Below are 22,414 nucleotides of genomic sequence, written 5' to 3' on the forward strand. Positions count from 1 at the left end.
TGAATTGTTCGTTTACTATGTGCCAAGGTCTGAGCTAAGAAGCCAGAGGCCTTTGTCTGCCTCTTTCCTGGGTCCTTAGCACCTTCTGCCTCTGGTTACACTTTTCTGTGAACAGACCTTTTTCATTCTGAGTTTAATGGAAGCTTTCTGCTGGCAAGTTCTCCTCCATTTTCTGTGGTTAGGTCCCCATAACTGAACCAAGGGCCTTATGTATAAAGGGGGCATAGAAGGACTGACTAGAATTAATACTCAAGTAGATTCTCACTTTCTGCTTCCATAGGATAAATGTCAACAGAGGATGAGAAGAAAACTCATCTCATCGGAAACAGGCAGCCCTCACAAATGGAGCTTCCCCTCTGGGTTCGCTAAGACTTTACAGACAAATGTTAAAGATTTATTGCAGATGAACATCAAACATGGTTTTACTACACTTCTCATTTGGATCAAACTGACACATTTTACACTCATTTTAGCCTAACGAGATCCTTTCACTCCACATTATATTCCAAGTGACCCCGTATGTTAAATCTGTGACATGGAACAAACCCGTTGATATAACAAAGCCCCTCTCTGACTATGGTCTGATTTTTTTTAAGAAATGGAGAAAAACAGCTTCGTAAATCTCACAAATCTTGAGCAAAGGATGGCAGGAGCTGGTCTTTGGCCACTACTGTCAATATCAACCTGTGTCTGTGGCCTCCTGGCAGGTGAGTTCCTACTGTTGTGTTCTTAGTTTCATCTCTCTCAGACAAAGATGCTAATCTGAATATTCAACAGATCTGTCACATTTCACAAACCCAAATCCACTTTGGTAAAGCCACTGTTACAATGGCTAAGGAAGAGATTTTCAATGGAATGTCACCTCTTCGCCTACAGTTGCACAAAGGACAGCGGAGGAGGCTCTTGTGTACTGTGAGCTGATATTTTTAAATCTGTCTCATGCCACATACTCATGGCATAATCCTCAGACTTAGCTAGGTGGTGAGGGAAGTTTGGAGGCTGCTGCTGCAATGGCATGTAGGCACCATGACAAGGGAGAGGATGACCTTGAATGGAGGGGAAAGGAACCAGAAAATGTTAATTAAAATTCTGAGTGCTGTTTGAGGTGCTTATCATCTTGTTTACTGCGGAAGGTGTTGCTCCCTCCTGCATAATTAGGACTCATTTTACTTACTTTCAAGTCAGTAATTTTAAATATCACAAAGTTTTATCTTCCAACAAGAAGTAATTCATGATGGGCTTCTATGGAGCTGCTTGATGTTTTAATCAATAGCCCCACTCCCACCCTAAGCCCCTTCCTCCCCCAAAGTTGGTTATCATTCATTTACCAAGCGGTTTTCTGTATCGTGCACAGCACCATGTTGGGCGAGGCATGGAAAACTGAAATGCTGTTTAGCAGTGCTGTTCCAACCTCATTCTAGGTTTATAGGATGGTGATTCTCCCTCCTCTTCTAGTTCCCTTTGTCCAAGATCATCACCAACATCAGAAGACAACTATATCAGGATACCATAGTCAAGTCACATCCATGCGAACATACTTCCTTTCCATTAATCCCAAAAGAAATCATACTGAATGTGTTCTTTTTTTTTACTGCTTAAGAAATTAATCTCTCTGCTGTGTTATCATGTTATTTCAGAGACATCATAGAATCTCACAAGGAGAAGGTAACTCCATGTGTTTCTGGTTTAATCCTCAGTGGAATAAAGATACTCCTCTAACATAGCTGACAAGTAGTTACCATGCTGTGGCTTAAAGGTTTCCCTGGGGTGGGGATCATATTCCATTTTCAGACAGCTGTAATTGTTAGGAGTCAATGTTTACATCAAACCTAGAGAGGTCTCTTTGTGCCCTTCATTTGTCTCCCTTTATTCTGTCCTCGTGGGTCAGGCAGAACAAGTTGAACCCTACTTTGGAACCTGACTTCCCCATGCAGCTCTATAAGTATTTGAAGCACACACGCCCCTGCCCAATATTCTGGCCAAGCCTTCTTTTCTTCAGAGGATCCATCCGTAATGATATCAACTGAGCTTCATCTTCAAACATACTGCTATGGAATATGACTTACACTTTGGATTTCATCTCACTTTCAAATGTGAGATGTTAATTCTCGGAGGGTCTGAAGAACGTTGTTTGGATGAATGCTTTCCCATTCTGATCTCTACGGTTGTTGTGAAAGCCAAAGGAGATCCTACATGTGAATCCCAACATGCTAAATGGATGTTGCCTATGGACAATGTTGTTGTTATGATTGTCATCATTATTCTTGGACTTTTAGGGTAAGAGAACATTAATGTTGGAAGGGACCACAGAGATCACTCCTTGGATCCTCTCCTTTTGTAACATAGGGAATCAGGATCTGGAGATGGGATGAGACGTGCCCAGTGTCATCAAGATGATAATAGTACCGACAAGAACACCTAACACAGCTATCACAGGACTACTGTGTGCAGACACTGTGCTGAGTGCTTTACAATTACCATGTCACTTGATGCTCATGGTGACCCTGCAAGCGAGGGCCTATTACTATCCCCATTTTACAAATGAGAAAATTGAGGCAAACAGAGGTTAAGTGACTTGCCCAGGGTCATATGGCTAGTAAGCATCTGAGGCCAGGGGTCTTCCTGACTGCAAGTCCAGTGCTTTATTCACTGAACCCCTTGGCTGACTTTAAGTTAGTGAAAAGAAGATTTGAATTCTAAACTAGTCTCAGAAACTCTTGCAATAGTGTCATCCATAACATTCATGAGTCTGACCTCGTAACTCCCAGGTTTTTGAGGATTTCTTCCCTAATAGAAGGGGTTAAATACGACATCGTAAATAAAGAATATTGGATGGTTAATGCTCAAAATATCAACATTGTCTTTGCTCATTTTGAATAGGTAAATAGGAGAATCCTTACAAAGTATCAGAACAAGTGGTTCCTTTTAGATCTGCAAAATGGTGATCTGAAAGACACATGTTGGAGATACGAGGTTTTAATGACATCACAGAAAGCTCTTGGGCCTCTCAAAGTGCACCTTGAATTTGTTTCCTTAAATTATCTGAACTGTTTGATGATTTGGTGCTGGGTGGGACAGGGTGGGGGACAATGCGACAGCTAAGGGCCAGGGTGTCTAAGCTACATTCCCAGATCTGAGGCATGATTGTTGAGATGAGATGAGTTACCTTTCCATAAACATATTGGAAAAAGAGTAATAGGGAAAATCAAGCAAGACTAATCTGCAATGTGGTGGAATCCCCACCATGGCCTGATACTCCAGGGAGGAGAGATGAGTTGCATTCTGAGTATCAATAGAGACTCCCTGGGAAGGTACAAGAACTCAAGGAAGGGGAGAATTTTGCCAATTACCCCTCCTGGGCCTTGAATGGTTCCAAAAGGCCCAATGGGGTTAATTAACCTCCAGAAATACTTACTGGACTTGGCCAAATAGGATCCCACATTAGGATCATTCACTGTTAACTCATGTTTCCCACATTCATTCATTATAATAACACTAAAGAAACTTATTACCCACTACTGAAGTAAAGAAAAAGAAGTAGCCCTTCAGAAGTTGCCAGAAAAGTACAAGTTACTTAAAATGGGAGTAGGAAGTCCTGCAGTTATTTTCTAAAACTTTGATACCTGTAAACATCACCAGACATCAGCCAGAGGGCCACTGGTGGCTGGCATTTAACAAAAAAAATAATATGAGATGTTCTTCACCCACTAAGGTCATCAAGGATGGGGCCCTTCTCCATTCACACCCATGATACACTCATGTTCAACTATTTTCTCCTTGGTCTCTGACTTGGGCTTCTGAAAAACAAAGGTTGTAAAGGAAATACTTTTTCTGGAATGATTGGGATGGGGTTGGCAAACTCACCTTGTGGTGATCACGAAATGAATTTTTTTTAAAAAGATCACCAGGCAAAAGTATATGCATATGTACATAGAGATAGATTTACAGCAAAATGAGTGTGTGTGGGGTGGTGGTCTTTGTCTCTATCCATCTATCTATCTGTCTATTGGGCAGCTGGGTGGCACAGTGGATAGAACACTGTGCTTGGAGTCAGGAAGGCCCATCTTCCTGAGTTCAAATCTGGTTTCAGACATTTGCTAGCTGTGTGGCCTTGAACAAGTCACTTGACAGTATTTGCTTCAGGTTTCTCATCTGTAAAATGAACTAGAGAAGAAAATAGCAAACCACTCCAACTTTCTACCAAAAAACCCTAAGTGGAGCAATGAAAAGTTGCACACAACTGAAGATGACTGAATCAAAACAAAAAATCTACTTATCTATCTCTCTACCTACCTACCTATCTATCTGTCTATCTATCTATCTATCTATCTATCTATCTACAGTAGAGGGAGAAAATGTGTGAATATGTGCTTTATTGAATAAAGTTAGCTAAATTCTATAGGAAAGAAAAAAGAAAACTAGAAATGATCCTCTGTCTAAATCAAATCAAAATAGACTTTGATATTGGTGCCTTCAGTGTGAAAATGGTCGTAAAGGAGAATGTTAGCAAAGATGACTCAAGTTTCAAACACCAAAGATCTGCTCACAGACCGAGGGAAAATCTCACCCCTGTATATTATAGTGGTCGGATTAAAGCCAGAAGTAGGTGAGCTTCTGATAACAATCATTGCCTTCCAAAAAAAGGGAGGGGAGGAAGGAGAGGAGGAGGAAGAAGAAGAAGAAGAAGAAGAAGAAGAAGAAGAAGAAGAAGAAGAAGAAGAAGAAGAAGAAGAAGAAGAAGAAGAAGAAGAAGAAGAAGAGGAAGAAGCAAGAAAAAGAAGACAGAAATAGAATATAATCACATTTTACATGTAGAAAATAACTAGTAATATAGGGGTAATCATATCAGAATCAGCATCTGTGGGAATCGGACCCTCAACCCATCAAGGGTCCAAATCATCATCAAAGCAGAACACTGAATATGAGAAGAAACAAACTTGAACAATCCTAACGATTTCAACCTCAATTACTGACATAAGCCATCTTTGCTCAAAAAATGGGAAGTGGGAGAAATGAAAAATGTTTACATCCTTATCTTTACAGTTTAACTGATGTGAAGTTGCAGCCACAAGTAAGGGGCCAGAGGATCCAAGAACCGAGCATCTCCAGAAAACACTCTATGTCTTTGCCACTAAAGGGAGCTCAGATACCAAACCCAAGCCCCCTTTAGAATTCACTCACCTGTAAAATCATATGGAAAAGAACAGCCAAAGACAGACCACTATAGACACAACACAAAGCAGTTAAAGTGAGAACAAGGTTAAAGTAAGTAGATGCATATCATGGAAATGCTCTGTCACTGTTTCTCAAAGAGATAAAGAATAATAATAAAGTGATAAAGAATCCACTTTTGATTTTTAAGGGGTCAATTCCTGATAGAAGCCTTTGAAACAGTTCTTAATAATACCAAGTTGAGAAGAGAGCAGCTGGACAAGACTGAGAGCCCCCTGAGCTAGAAGTCTGTGCTGTGGGCATCCAGTTTGGTGGCTGCATCAGGGTAAGGAGTTTCTGGTGAAGGACTTGAAGCCAAGGCTTTTAGACTTGGACACCAGCTCTTTGTCCTCCAGGCCATGATACCTCTCATGTATGTACATTTATGTGTGTGCAAGTTTGTGGAGTATATGTCTATACATCTGTCTGTTTTGTTTTTTCATTTAATGTTTCATTTTTGGTATTTATTTAGTATTTATTTTCCACACTTATATTTGACAAACAATTTTTTAATGTTTGCTTTTAAAAGTTTTGAGTTCCAAATTCTCTCCCTTCTTCCTTCCACACCCCACCCTCATTGAGAAGGCAAGCAATTCAATATAGGTTATATATGTATGGTCGTACGGAACATCTCCATAATGGTCATGTTGTAAAAGAAAACACAGCCAAAAATAACTCAAAAAATAAAGTGAAAAAAGTTGTTGTTCAATCTGTATTCATCTCTCTCTCTTTCTCTCTCTCTGTCTCTCTCTCTCTCTCTCTCTCTCTCTCTCTCTCTCTCTCTCTCTCTTGATATAGATAGATAGATAGATAGATAAATAGATAGATAGATAGATGTGTGTGCATTTGTACTATAACAAATCCTAGAAAGTGACTGAATTTTTGTGTCTACGATCCTAAATTCCATAGGGTTAGAAACGATTACTATATTTTACATAATTATTACTACAAATAGCAGGGTTTTGAGTACATCTGTCTATTTCATGGAATTCATATTGTATACAATAACAGGAACTAGCTGAATAAACATATATGATCCAGACCTCTGAATTTCTCATTTGAGAGCACTCTCATTATGGAATCTCTCTCCCAAGACAGATCAAACATTAGTTAGTAAATTGCACATTTCAAGACTTGCTTGGGGTTGCTGAGAGGTGGAGTGAATTACCAAGGATCCTACAAGAAGCCTAAGTGCCAGAAATGGTATTTGAACATGCCTCCAACTCCAGGTTGGCCCTCTCTCCTCTCCACCACACTATCTGTACCTAATGATCTTTGCATGGATTCTCTGCTGCACCTCTGACCTATTCTTATACTGATAGATAATTCCATCTTTTGTGTTCTTGGATGGCAATCTCTTTAAGACCAAAAGGATGCTGGCATGATAGAACCAGAAGAAAGATAGAGAGAATGTTTAATCCAAGTCTTTTATTAGAAAGATGAGGAAATCCTAAGAGGTGACAATTATATTATACTCTCTAGTTTGCAATGCACTTTATGTGTCTTATCTTGATTGATCCTCACTTTGACCTTGTGAGGAAAGAATCACAACTGAGTCAGATGCAAATTAACTGACTGGGCCACTTACTACCCGGGTGATTACGAGTCCCTCCACTCTTTGGAACTGCTTCCTCTTTGTAAAGTGAGGCTGCTGGCCCCTTCCATTTGTGACATTCTATGATGCTGTGGACACGTCTTCCTCTTGAGAATAAGGTGCCCTGCTCATAAAGTCTGGGTGTTGTATCAACCGTTCTACCTTCTCTAACCCAGCATCAAAGCTCCCTTCTTCTGACACTTCATAGATAGATAGCTGACATAAATGATTAGCCCTCCTGGGCTATGGGAAGTATGTGGTGAATTTTGCACAAAGTGTATTGCCTCTTACCAGCATTACCAAACTTGAGTGGGGATGCCTTCTGAACATTTACCAAACAGCCTGGCTTGGTCCTGTGCCATCCACATTCACTTTGCTGGTTCCCTTGAGGATCTTGTCAGTGGGCTGGCAAGACACTGTGATGCAAGCTAGCTTCTGACCTTCGTTGGGGTCAGGCCTGGGACCTCGGCTTCATCAGCCATGCTCATTGCTCCGAGGGCTAAGATAAAGTGGCCCCAGCTCTGTCAGTCTCCAGCCTTGAGCCTTTAAGGCAATGGAAAGGGCCGAGTATATGAGAACATGGACTAGAAGAAGAGATTTTGTTTTTAAACAGGTTCTAGCCAGGCATTCATCTGCACTCCCTGCTCCCGGCTTCCTCAGGACCAAAGTCAGTTTACTAAAACAGGCTCTAACAGATGAGCCTGGGGGTGGGGGAGGGAAGCTTAAAGACCGTTTGTGGAATTGAACTCAATTGAATTCTTCCAAAGTTAGAGCTCTGCTTCCTTCTGCAGACGTCCACTCCAGCCTCTTCACCAAACCCTCGCGCTTAGAATAATATTAGTCTTGAGGCAACTTTTGGAAAAACAGCTGGCCTTGCCCAATGGGCCAATGTGTCGAATGCTTTCAAACATGGGGAAACCATTCCCTATCTTTCTTGCTTTTCCCAACACTCATTCATGTAATTCAATGCCAATGTTAAGATAAAGAAACAGACCGGGAATACTGGAAAAGCTCAGTATTTTAAAACCAAAGGCAGTGTCTGAACCATGGGATCCTGGTTGGTCAGTTGGAGAGATTTTATGCTGTTGTATAATTGTTGGGAATCACTTCCCCAATAATAGTTTCAGTCTCAGTCTCTCTCTCTCTCTCTCTCTCTCTCTCTCTCTGTATGTGTGTGTGTCTGTCTGTCAGTCTCTGTCTCTCACTCTCTCTGTCTCTCTGTCTCTGTCTCCCTCTCTCTCTGTCTCTCTCCCTCTCTCTCTATGTCCCTGTCTCTCTTTCTATCTCTCTCTATCTCTGTCTCTTTCACTTTTTTTAAATGCATTTTTGTGTGGGGTTAACTGCTTCACTGAGGTATAGTTGATTAGCTGTCATTCTCTTCTATCTCCTATTTCTCCTTCAGGCTTGCTGACATAAGATTCATGGTTTCCAAAGGACCTGGGTTATGGTTAGTTGTCTTTCATTTTCTTCTCATAAACACTTTAGGTGATGGGCAGATCCTCGGTCTCACATCACACATGGTTTCAGAGAGAAAGAATCAAAGGGTATTGTTTTTGAGCAACAAGACCAGGTGACAAAGAGGACAGAAAGGATGTGTCCAAACCAAAGAATGCTGTTCCAGACCATCTGACACCAAGAACAGTCTTGAGAATGAGTGTTTTCCACCTTCCATCTCCTGCTCTGTTTCTGCCACTCCCAAGCACAGCTGCATCGTCATCATTACATCTTTCAAGAACAAGTTGAGATGATTTACATGCCCATGGGGACACATCAGGGCCTTCCTGGCTTCCTCCAATAGCCAAGTGATGGACTCTCTCAATAGAAAATTCCTGATCCAATAATGATACTTGGGCTGACTGCCCTCAATATATAAGTGATTGCTCACTTGGACGGGAATTGTGATTGGTTGGGGTGATAGGTAAAAAATAGATCTCACAAAGAAGTCTCCATTTAAAAAAAACATGCATTAGTACATTACTGACTAGAACAATGCTCTAACAAGGCCAAGGTTGGGAGTTCAGGCTCTGTATGCACCAGTCTCTTTCCCTCTATTCCATTGCCCTCCACTGCATTTTTTTTTCCCAGACCATTCATCTCACAATCATGAGCTTTGGGGACCCAGGGGAAGCCAGAGGAGAATGTGGTAAAAGACATTAAGGTGAATCCATCACCCTTTACTGGGTCACAGCCCAAAATTCATCACTTACTGTTGGAGGATCTGTGGCATAGTGAACTTACATATATTGTAGTCTAAGAAAGCAGGATTAGATGTTGGGATATTCAGGAATATTGTTGTTGTTGGGTCATGTCTGACTCTTCATGACCCCATTTGTGGTTTTCTTGGCAAAGATCCTGAGTGGTTTGCCATTTCCTTCTCCAGCTCATTTTCCAGAGGAGGAAACTGAGGCAAACAGGGTTAAGTGACTTGCCCAGGGTTATATGGCCAGTAAGCATCTGAGACCTGATTTGAACTCAGTTCTTCTTGCCTCCAGGCCTCATGCTCTATACACTGTGCCACCCTGCTGCCCTTTAGAGATATCAGAGATAATCTAATTCAACCTCCTCATTTTAACAAATAAAGTAAAACAAAAAGGAAACTGTGGCACCATAGAGAGTAAGTGTAGAAAAGCCCTGAGCTCCAAATAGTTGCATTAAGCCTTGCCAACCTAAGATCCAGGGTTGTTCTTGCTTCCCCTTGTCTCTGCCTCTGCCTCTGTTACTCAGTGTTTGTCTCTAGCTCTGATTTTTTTCTTTTTCTGTTTGTCTCTATCTCTGTTTTTACCTCTCTCTGTCTCTCCCTGACTCTGTCTTTCCATCTCTGTCTGTCTCTCTTTCCTTTCCTTCCTCCTCTCTGCCTCAAAGGAAATATTTGTAAAGCACTTGGTCCAGTGCCTGATACAGAGTAAGTACCTAATAAATACTTCTCTGCTCCTTCCTCTGTCTCACTGCATTTATGCTCATATAACAATAGTGTATATATACAAACATGAATGAACACAACTTCAACTAATATTCAGAAGAGCAGTGAATTTAGAAACAAACACCTGGGCTCAAATCCTTACCCTCTTATTTTTTATGTATGGTGCCTTGGACAAGTCACTGGAAATTGTCTTAATTTTTTCTCAGATAAATGAGGGGCTTGAATCAAATAATTTTTATGACCCCACCTAAATCTTGACATGTTTTAGGAAAAAAATAATACAAGGTAAGCACATATATGACAATTATTTTTTTTGTTTTATTGTTTTGCAACTGATAAGTCTTGAGTGAACAAGGCAGTAAAGATCTGTATCCAAGGTTGTACATATAGGACATGGTGAAGCTGGAACTCTAACCCACCTATCTGCCTTCAAGTTCATCCATGTATGGCATGAATGTATGCATGAATCTCGGCACAGAATTGGAGACAGTTGAGTCTTGAAGGAAGTTTGGGATTGGAAGTTGTGGGAGGGAGGAAGGAGAACATTTCAGATAAGGCAGGTACAAAAGCATCATGGTGGAAGATGGAGGACTGAGTTTAGGGAAAAACAAGCAGCCTCATGTATTGGGAAGGCAGAGTGAGTAAAGGGTAGATGTGTACAATAATTTTGAGAAAATAGGCTGAAGACAGATTGCAAAGGGATTTAAATGCTAATCTGGGAAATGTGTAAGTTGTATCAATATGGCACCATGGAAGGTCTGTGAATGGTTATGTAACTTGGTGAGCCTCAATTACTAGGAAAATGACTTTGGCAGCTGCATAAAAGATGAATTGGAGGGAGAGGAAAGGCTGGGAGCTGGGAGTCCAATTTAAGAGACTGTTCAAATAACCCATATGAGAAATATTGTGGGTCTGTGAGAGAATGAAGAAGACAGATGCGAGTGATGGTAAGATTAAGGGAACAAGACTTGGCCACTGATTGGTTATGGCAAATGAAGATGCAGGAAGACTCAAGGATGACTCCAACTTTGTAAAAGTGGGAGACCGGAAGGTTCTTGTGATTATTGGAGTGGTGTCTGCAAACACAGGCAAGAGCGCAATCTTACAGTCTCTATGGAGTCTGGTTTTGATTCGTCCCCTGGGGAAATCCTCCTCTACGATGGAAGCAAACACCTTGGATAATCGTTGACCATCTTCACCTGCCTCACCTGCATAAATCACTGACTTTATAACCTTAATTCTGTCTTGATCCATCTGTATCTCTGTCTCTGCATCTATCACCATCTCTTTGAATCTAGATGTACTCCAAATACATTTCTTGTCTCTTTTTCAGACTATGGTAATATTAGCTGAACTAGACTAAATGTTTTAGCTCAAATGAAGATAAGTAGTGATGACTACAAAAACCATTGTCTTACCCTGGGAAGGAATAACACTGTAAGTATTGCTTCATGTAATGTAGCATCGTTCTCTGTATTTTGGAGACTAGAAAATATCCTGCAGACTGGAGACAAATGATTGTGGCTGTAGAGCCTACAGCAGTAAAATCCTGGCTCAAATGGGATTCTTCTGCCAGCTGCTCTGCCAATCTCTCTGTCGTCCAGCACACCTGTGGCCTCAAATTTCAGCTGATTCCTCGGGCACCTTGCAACCAAAGAAGGACAAAATTAAGAACTGCAAAATCGTGTTTAATGAGTTTTCATTTTGCCTCCAATTGGTTTGTATGGTACAGTTACAAAGGAAGCTGGTTCTATATAGTCCCAAGGAGGGCAAGATTAAAACCCGTGCCTTCTTCCATAGTGAAGTTCTTCTCTGCAGGAATTTTCTCAGCTCACAGAAATTTTCCCATTATAAAAACTGAACAGGAGCTCTAAAGGCAGTCAAGGGAAAATCCACCAAGTCTTCAGTAAGGAAGGAATTTTGGATGTTTCCCATATTTTATGGATGTACACAGATAGGATAGTATTTTATTTCTTTTTTTTTAAGCCAGGCCATCTCAGCTTCAGGAGAGATATTGCAAAGCTGGAGCATGGTATCAAGAAAGAATCACACTGGAGAGTTTTATCTAAACACTCTCCAAGTTATATTACATTCTCAGTGAGGTAGTGATCAGATGATGCTGTCTCAGGAATCAAACACCCTTCAGCAATCTTGGAGCTCCCTAGATGCCTGGGGCCACCTCCAGATTTGCAACAAAAGCTATAGAAAAATGAAAGAAAAAAAGAAAAGAAGAGAAAAGGTAAGGAAAAGAAGAAAGGGAAGGGAAGGAGTTACTTCATCTGTGAAATGGAAATAGTAATCATTTCCACCATCTAATGGGAACACTGTGAGGATCAGATAATAAAATGTAGCAGACATTTTGTAAATCTTAAAACATGATTATTATTATATTTAAGTAACCCTAATTGGGGTCAAGTTTATCGATAAAAGTAAATGTAGATACATTTGACCTCGTAATATATACTTATCTCATGGGTGCACAGCTCATCACACTGTGTTGTTCTTGCCTTTGTGCTAAATGTCCTTCAAATGTAGTTAGAATTCTTACTCCAGATTGTATTTTTCTTATAGTAAAACTGGTGTGCCAGGATGTCAGAAGCATGGAATTCGGAGTGAGGAGAGTGTTAGCATCTAGAACATGTAATGCCATAGCTGGGGGTGGGGGGACAACCTTAGAACGTGGAATGGCAGGGATGGGATCACCCTTAAAACAAAGATTCTTAGATATAAGAGGAAATCTAACAGCGGAACAGAAAATGTCAGAGCTAGGAGGCATCCCAGATCATAGACAACTAGAGCTGAGAGAACCCTGGGTAAGTCATTGGAACATGGAACGACAGGCATGGGAGGGACCTTCGAATCTAGAACACAAAATGTCAGCTCTGTGAAGGACATTTGAACACATTGCATAGAGTTTAGGCAAAGAACTTTTCCTGCACATTCAATCCCAGGATTTGCTTTTTTTCTTCTTCTACTGAACTGAATATCAAAAAGTGTGTGGCTATTTCATTCTTGGGATGACCCAAGGAAAACCAAAATTAAGTTACCCCCAAAAAGAAGCAGGCAAGCAAACAAAATCCTTTGCTAAGGAAGGGGCCTAGACTTTAGACAAACCAGTAGATGCTTGAGAGGAGGGAAAGAGTTAAGATCAGAGGGTAAGAGCCCTGATTTATTTACAACACATTTTCATGGCCTGAAACAGCTTCACGTGATTGGTGACATTTGGGCCACAATGGGGAGAATTTTGGAGAGCAAGAGAGGTCAGGTGGGTGTCTTGGGAGGCAAATGCTGGGAAACACTTGGAAATCAGTGCAGTTAAGCAGGGAAATAAGCATCTGCTGGCTTTTTGTTTTCTTTCTTGCTTTTGAATCCATGGGAAATCTGTGTGTGCTTTTATACCTAGCTCCTGTGAGCAGGAGGGACTGGAGGGGAACAAAGTTGAAAGACAATTGGGGCACTTGAGGCGCAAGAAAGAGGGTGTGTGGAAGAACATGGCCACCATCCCTTGACCCAACTCCCAAAGAGTTCTTTGACTATTCCATCATAACCCTAAGAAAGGTACTGTCTTGTAGCTTTACCTTTTAGCAAAGCTAGACAGGAGGGAAGCTCACCTGGGCTCCTCATCTTGGTCTCTAAGGCATAACCCAGAGACCTTCCATTTGCTGCCTTTCAGCAGCACAGAGCCACCACGCATTTTCAGAGGACAGTGATAGTCTCCACTTCCAGGAAAGGCTTGGCCTGGGCCTTGGTGACATTCTTTTCTCACAGGTGATGCCAGAAGGGTTCCAAGCATGTCATGAATCCCCGCTGAATCTCAGGATTGGAAGGGACTTCAGAGAGTCCAACCCATGCCACCAGAATTCCCACCATAACAAATCCAACCCTTGGTTGTCCAGGCTGTCCCTGGAGGCATGCAGAGAGGAATCCCATCCATTCTCCAAGCAGGGCATTCCCCTTCCACACTGTTCTATTGACAAGGAAGTTTGTCACTTATCCCTCATTCCTGGGTCCGAGCAGAAAACACCCAATCTCTTCCCCCATGCCAGCCCATCCAATATTGCAAGAGAATTTGTCCATATCACTGAAGTTTTCTGTAGGCTGAGCATTCTCTAATTCCTCAATCAGTTCCTCCACAGTGTGAGCTTGAGGCCCTTCATCATCACAACTGGCCTCTCTGGGCACTGTCCCTCTTGGGCAACCCTTTCTGCACAATGCTGCCAGGACTGAACCTGTGGACCAGGGCCTTGGATGGTGGAACAATTGTCTCCTTATTTCTGGACACTTGGCCTCCCTTGATTGTTATTGTTCAGTCATATCCAACTCTCGGTGACCTCATTTCCTGGCAAGATACTGGAGTCATTTACCATTTCTTTCTCCAGCTCATTTTACAGATGAAGAAACTGAGGCAAATGGGGTGAAGTGATTTGCCCAGGGTCATGTAGCTAATAAGTGTCCAAGGTAAGTAGATTTGAACTCATCAAGATGGGTCTTCCTGACTCCAATCATAGCGCTCTATCCACGGTGCCACCTAGCTGCCCAGTAGACAGATAGATAGATGGATAGAAATAAAGACCACACACACACACACACACACACACACACACACACACACACACATACTCATGAAGATGGGCCTCCCTGACTCCAAGCACAGTGTTCTATCCACTGTGCCACCTAGCTGCTCTTGGCCTCCCCCAAGGCAGCCCATTAACATGAGCCTTACTGGCCACTATACCATATTGTTGACCCATCATGAACTTGTAGGGGTCCACTGTGGTCCTCAAATCTTCTAAGCTGCTTGCTAACAAGGCTTCTTCTCTCTTGTACTTGTAGAAATCATTTTTTCTTCCTAAGACCTTCTATTGTTCTGCATAGAATGCTACTGCCTTTCATTTAGTCCAGTGTTCCAGCTGGTCAGGGTCTTTTGGAATCCCAGATGCAGAAAGCCTTTGACACAGTGCCTGGCATACAGTAGGCACTTCATAAATGTGTGTTGACTGGTTGATTGATTAGTAGAAGCAAAGCTAGATCCCAGTGCCCCTTGTCAAGACTGGCCTGAGTTCAGGGGGCTTATTGCCTTAGTCATCCACAGCCACAGCCCCTAGTTCTGGTGATGAGGCCAATATTTCCATCCCAGCAAGTCCTGTAGATTGCAACTAAGGCATTGAAGGACTGGATTCTGGGCCAATGTAGCAATGGATGAAGTCATTGATTCTCAATGTGCTGAAGCAAGTGTTGAGTCTTATAAGACTGAAGACAGAAGTGGACTTCCATGCGCCCTGCTCCATGGAATGTCTGCTCAATGTCCTACACCTTCCACCCCAGCCCACCCAAAAGCTCTCCAGTCTTTTTGGTTTAATTCAAGTGTGATCTCTGACCTGGGGCTGAGCCCTGACTGTGCTGTATACTAGCTGTGTGGCTTTGGGTAAATGTCTTCCCCTCTCTGAGTCTATCTGTAAAACCAGGGGGCTGCACTAGATGATTCAATAACAGATTTAAATTCAACAAGCATTTATTAATCACCAACTATGTGCCAGACTGTAGGGATACAAAGGAAACAAAAGTGTCCAGGTAAAGGCAGTGTTGTCTTTCATGATGCAAGGGGAGATATGGTTCTCATACCATTAAGAAAGGAAAGCAAAGGCCCTGATGACCGATGCTTATATAGCTGTCCGTGAATGGTAACTGAGATGACCTGAGCCTCGAGGGTCAGGAGGCCAGAGCAGCCTCCGGGCACAAAAGATGCTTAGGATGGGCAGCAGGAACCCAGGGGATTCTTCCCTCCCCATTAAGCCCAGGGCTGGTGCTACAAGAAACTCACCAGGGCTGATAACTTACTCTCCCAGCAGATAGAGATCTTGCCTGGGATACAGAAGTCCCCAACCTTTACCTTACACAACTCAGATTATACTGAGGAGCAGAAGAGGCCTGAGGCTAGGAATTAAATATTCCCTCAGAAAGACCTAGGAGGTATTAGGTGGAAGGGAGAGCTGTAGGGCCTGGAAGTAACCTCTCTGGGAGAAGTGAGTGGAGAGCAGGATAATGAAAAAAAAAGAGAATGTGGGGGGTGGGGTAAGCCATCACTTGGCCCACTCCCTCTGATTGTTGGCTTCCCTCCTGAAAAGAAACTGCAGCATGCCAAAGGAGGACACAAGTAATTTTCCTATGGAAAAAAGTGGAGATACTTTATCTGAGGCTCCTCTGACCTTCCTGGGGCATCTAGGCATCTCTGCCACCCAATGGAAAATCAAAACCTGAGTTTGGCTTTGAAGTGAGGCAAATTCTCAAAATGGAGGAGCGAGCCAAGCTTCAAATTTACCGAATGATTCTTGCACAGAAAATCCCCCCATGTGGACTTGCTGTTCTGTTTGTTAGTGTTGGTGGGCATCCAAAGGTTCCGTGTGCTTCCCATAAACACTCCCCAGGCCCTGAGTCCAATCTCGAACCAAACAATATCCAGACCGTCTTCATTTCTTGGGGATGTCAAATGGGTCTGGAAACCATATAAGCACAGACCCTCTCTGGAGGGGTGAGTCATTTTTCTCCTGGCTACCCCCAAAGACTTTTTTTTCTTTTCTCTCCTTATGGCTCCTTGGTAATTTCCACTCCTGGAAACATGAATTTTCATGCTGAGGTCCACAAGGAAATGAAAAACAAAAAGGAAGTGAATTAGCCAGATCATGTAGAATACTGAACACACAAAAACATGGGGTGTTTTCCAATCTGATCTGGCCTCACCTCATTACTGTCGGGCTTTTGTCCGGGACTCTTCCTAGCTCTCACCCTGCCACCCTCCTGGTGTTACTTTGCGTTCACTTCCTAGAAATTTTGTGTTGACTTGACTGTTCCCTTCCCCTCACCCCCATACCCCTTCTATGAGCTCCTTGGGGAAAGGGCTTCTTAAATTTCTTTGTGTCCCCATCCAGCACACGGCACTCAGTAGGTGTTTAATTAATTTTAGATGAATAGATTAACTAGAACTCTATTTTGGGCTGCCCTCTATAAATATATCAAGAAGAGATGCTGCATCCCTATCCAACAAAGTAAAGGGTCAAAGATGCTTGTTGTACATTAGCTCTCACATCCAGCCAGCTTGGGGATAATAAGCATCAAACAAATGTCAAGCTCCCCAGTAACTGATTGATTTTGCAGCCGCATTGATAAAGTGAGAGGGTGGCTTTCACAGCTCCTCCATCGTCACCAGCAGGGAGTGCCAAAGAGGGTTGGAAGCCCAAGTTATCCCAAGCCAGAATTCTACCATCAACCTCTTTCTGACTCTTCCAGGCCTGACACACCCTCCATCGAGTTTTACGGTCCATCTGTGTGTAGACATTTCAGTTCCTGGATCTTCTAATGCATGTCAGACACCGTAGCAGGAATAGGGCTTAAGCTGCAGAAAGTGTGGGCACCTGAAGGCTCAGCATGGCCCAACACACACCCTGCTGACCATCCCAGGGCTTGGGTGACCTTGGAAATTCAACAGTCGTCAGATGGCCACACTATCTTAGGAGAGGTGGACGTAGCAAAACCAAGCCCCAGTTTGTGCTTGAAGCAGGTGAGAAGGCCCTTGTGATAGTAAGAGCTGAGGTCACAGGATGTGAGAGCTGGTGGGGATCCCTGAGGTTGTCTGATACAATGCCTTCATTTGACGTGTGAGGGAACTAAAGCCCAGGTAGGAAAAGAGTGGGGTGGAGGCAACCATGGATGGATGGAGAATACCAGCTCCACGGTAGACACACCAAGTGCCCAGAAGGTCTGTACGATGTTTTCTCCCCAGAACAGCAGAGAGAGGGAGAGAAAGAGGACTCAGCCCTGTATGCCTGGGATTTATGTCTATTTCTCATCAGTTTATTCCTCAGCCAGGAAAAGCATAGATTTTATGATGAAATAAAATTTATTGACTCCCTACTATGTACTCAGAGCTAGACTGGGCACTGAGGGGGAGGAAAGTTTAGATGAGAAGAGTTCCTGGCCTACCCTCAGGGAGTGTCCAGTCTACCAGAGGAATGAGACATCGACTCCAGCAGACTGGAGAGATGTCTGTCTGAGAGTGGAAGGTTTATCGTAACAAGCAGAAAGGAGATCATTGGATGTCAGGTAGGGAGTGTGTCTTAGAGATCATCCCTGCCAAACAGCGTAAATGTGGGGATGTGGCAGGATGGCTCATTGAGTCAGAAAGAGCAGAGTGGAAATCCCCTTTCTGCCATTTGTCTCTGGTTGAGGCCCAAAATCACAGGCTTCCTGGAGGAGGTGGCATTTGTCCACCTGAATGTTGGGGCATTCCTTCTGAGACTGCCGATTTATCCTGTTCACTTTCTCTCCGTAGCGACTTGTATGGGGGCTGTTTCCCTCAAAAGGCTTTTTGCTCATTAAGGGAATGAACTATTTTTGCCTTTCTTTGTATCTCCAGGGCATAGCACAGTGCCTCCTGGTATGTAGTAGGCACTTAATAAATGTTTGCTGACTTGACTGAGAGTTCCCTATAGCAAAAAAAAAAAAAAGTCAGGTAAAGCATAGAGATCTATACCTACACATATGTGTGTATTGTATCTCTCTCTCTCTCTCTCTCTCTCTCTCTCTCTCTCTCTCTCTCTCTCTATCTATCTATCTATCTCTCTCTCTCTCCCTATCTATATTTTAGAATACAAACCCCTAATGAAACAAAGTGAGGGCAAACCTTTCCTAGTCCTGCTTAGATCCAGTTATCCAGTGTCTCCTCTTGGCCCCAATAAAGGGAGGTGGGGTTGGGGGTGGGGGGCTGGGATTTCCCAGGTCTGTGTAGTCTGGACCTTCCCCTAGGGATTATGTGCAAACTGTTCTTCTCTTTTTATCAGATCACCAGGGCTGAGGAATTTCTGAAGACTAGTTTTTTTCTTTTTTCTTTTCTTTTTTTATCAATCTACCAAAAGTGTTTATTAAGCATTATTATGTGTAAACCGCAGTGCTATGTACTGAGAATGCAAAGACAAAAGTGGCACGGCTCCTCTCCTCAAAGAGATTAATTTTTCCCACTTAATAGTATTTTATTTTTTCCAATTATATGTAAAGATAGTTTTCAACATTCATTTTTATAAGATTTTGAGTTCCAAAATTTTCTCCCTCCTTCCCTCCTCTCTCCTGTCCTTAAGACATCAAGCAATCTGCTATAGGCTATACAATCATGTTAAACGTATTTCTATATTAGTCATGTTATGAGAGAAGAATCAGAACAAAAGGGAAAAACCATGAGAAAGAAAAATGAACAAAAAAAAGTGAAAATATTATACTTCCATCTGCATTCAGAATCCATACTTCCTTCTGTGGCTGTGGAGATCATGAGTCCTTTGGAATTGTCTTAGACTACTGCATTGCTTAGAGGAGGTAAGGCAATCATAGCTGATCTTTACACAATGCTTCATCTGCAATGTTCCCCTGGTTCTGCTCACTTCACTCACCATCAGTTCATATAAGTTTTTCCAGGTCTTTCTGAAATCTGCCTACTCATCTCAGAGCACAACAGTATTCCATTACCTTCATATACCACAACTTGTTTAGCCGTTCCCTAACTGATGGGCATCGTTTCCAATTCTTTGTCACCAAAAAAAGAGCTGTTATAAACATTTTTGTGCATGTGGATCCTTTCCCCTTTTTCATAATCTCTTTGGCATATAGTCCTAGAAGTGTTATTGGTGGGTGGAAGGAGATTCACAGTTTTATAGCTCTTTGGACATAGTTCCAGATTGCTCTCCAGAATGGTTGGATCAGTTTACAACTCTACCAACAACGCATTAGTGTTCTGATTTTCCCACATCTTCCAACTTTATCATTTTCCTTTTCTGTCATATTAGCCAGTCTGATAGATGTGAAGTGGTACATCAAAGTTGTTTTAATTTGCATTTCTCTATAGTGTTTTAGAGCATTTTATATGACTATAGATTGATTTAATTTCTTCATCTGAAAACTGCCTGTTCATGTCCTTTGAGCATTTATCAATTGGGGGATGAGTTGTATTCTTATAAATTTGACTCTCTATATTTGAGAAATGAGGCCTTTGTCAGAAACACTGGTTGTAAAAATTATTTCCCAGCTTTCTGCTTTCCTTCTAATCTTGGTTACGTTGGGGATTTTTGTGCAAAAAAAACCCCAACTTTTAAATTTAGTGTTAAGATTGGCTTTTTAAAAGATGTATGTGCATAAGTGGGTCCTCCTCAGGGAACCCAGGCCTAGCTAACTGTAATGACCTCAGCTGAGGAAGCTGTCTCCTCAGGAAGGACTCCTGGGGTAGCCAAAGCCCTCCCTGATGACAACATGCCTCAGTTTCACTGAGGATGGCATAGAGAGGACCAGAGATCCTTCCCCAGCTGCCCGTCCCATGGAGGTAAATTCATGTGTGAAATGCCATGCTATGTGGGGCCCAATGGCAGGACATGGGAGTGTCTGCCATCTTGGCAATATGGCTCAGGACTACATCCAAGGTGCTAGGCACATTCCATTTGCTCAAACAATCTGAACCTTTAAAATCCATCCCAAAGATGGGATTTAATTAAATGTTAGGGGCTTGAATCTGGATCAAATTAACTGATGCAATTTTTAAAGTTGTTTCCCACAACAGCACATATATTAACGGCCCAGAATATATGGACTGTTAGTGCTCTCCGATAAAATGCTGTTCTGCCATTGAGGATTTTTTTCCTCTTTTTTTCAAAGGACTTTCCTGAAATGGGTAAACCAATTCCAGCCTCTCTGAAATCTTAAAAAGCCAGACGTCTTCTCAAACTCTTTTACGAGGACACATGGCGAAAGGGCCACAAGTATGAGTGCTCGGGAATCGAATGGAAATGACCGGGTTCGGTCCACCTGCGTTGCTGGCTTCCAAGGCAGCCCCTACTTTGGAAACCTGCAACCCTCAACAAAAAGCAAGGAGTTCAGTGCTGATTGCTGGCTATTTGGACCTCCCAGGGCAAACATTAACTGACTGAGAGGCACTCTGGAATGTAATGAAGGAAACAATGCTGGGCTGGGAGCCAAGAGCCGGAACCCTGGCGCCGGGAACCCAGGGATTTGACTTCTAGTAATAGGAGCTGAGCGAGGCCCAGCACTTCTGTGGGGCTGCAAATGACATCCTGTGATCCCTGACTTAGCCAAAGGGATTTTAAATAGAGGAAAGAGCTGGCAACACAAAAGCTCCTGCACTTTTCACAGTGTTTTCTAAAACAAGCAGAGGAAATCGGGAGAAAAGACGGAGGTCTATTACATTTGATCCAGTTAAGTCAAGAGTGGAAGCTTTTTAACTGCTGCTATCACTATTAGCTTTTTTCTGGGTGCTTTCTCCTCCTGTCACACCACCCAGAAAGCAGAGACATAAGGCAGAAACTCGAAACTGCTTTTTCTTCCTGGAGAAGGGCACCCCAACATCGAGTTATTGACAGGAGGTCTGAAAAAACTGACAGCTGTGGAAATAGTACAGTTGAAGTCCGATTCCCAGGAGGCGGGAGAATATCCTGATGGTATTAATTCTGTTTGGAAATTTTGAAAATCAGGAAAGGTTACAGGGCTGAGGGAGGGCCCTGCCTCTTTCTTTCTTCGAACAAAGGCATACCTTCCTTCTTCCCTCGTGTCCTTGGGCTGTCTTCTCCAACCTTTTGAAACTGTATCTGATTATCCATGTGGCAATTAATCATAATTAAGCAGCCTCGAGATTTGGAAAGGTACTGAGAAGGTGGCTCTAGATCTGGCTTTTGTCCTGGGCAGCCTCCTTTGCTTTTTGGCGGCTGAACCTCTCCTCTGGAGCCATGAGCAGCCCAGGGGGAGGGGGAGAGAGTGGTGGGGGTGGGCCGGCAGGCGGCGGGGGAGGGAGGGAGAGAGGGAAGGAGGGAGGGTGGGAAGGAGGAAGAAAGGGAAGAAAAGACCTCCATCACCAGTGTCCTACTTGTCCACAGTTCCTTTTGCTTGTGGCTATTCCAGCCCCCAGTAACTGAGTTCCAGCCCCCTTGGAATCCGCTCGTTTCCAAGAGGAAGCGAGGTAACAAATTACCTTGCTAATGCCAAGTGATTTGGATCCATTCTTGCAAACCAGATTTTTCCAATTTATTACAGGAAGACTCTCAATCATTAGATGTTGGCACCGGGTCTGGGGCACATGGAATACTACTCTGCCCAGTCCACCCCCAGCGAGCATTGTAAAGACTTAGCAAGCCCAGAATGTCGTCTTATTAAATTTTTTTATATATTTATAATTAAAATACGGGGCTGGCACGAGAATCATTTTAACAGATGTAACCTGACACGCACGGCTTTCTCAGCCCAGGGTCGGGCTGAGAAACAATGAGTTCTTTAACTCCTGGCTTCTGCTCTGGTTACTGTTTGCACATGGGCCCAATTTGTACCCCTTCTGATTACCCGGGGTCCGCCGATGTGTTGTTTACTTAGGAGCACTGCCTTTGCAGAATCGGTGCGCGTTCCCCCCTCTTCTAACAGACTCGAGAGAGCCCGGCCGTAAGTGGAGCGGGTCGGTACAAGATCCAGTTCCCATGAACGTGCACACACTCTTGTGCGTGCATCACACATGCCTACACACGTTCGTTCACACACACACACACACACGCAAAGCCGCAGCAGCTGCACAAGGTGACGGGGTTTCAGGGATTGACCGAGCCTCCTCCAGCTGTTCCTACCAGATCCTTACTCCCAGAACAAACAGGAAAACAAAA

The sequence above is a fragment of the Trichosurus vulpecula genome, chromosome 8, assembly GCF_011100635.1.
Source record: "Trichosurus vulpecula isolate mTriVul1 chromosome 8, mTriVul1.pri, whole genome shotgun sequence".
In the NCBI taxonomy this organism is placed as follows: domain Eukaryota; kingdom Metazoa; phylum Chordata; class Mammalia; order Diprotodontia; family Phalangeridae; genus Trichosurus; species Trichosurus vulpecula.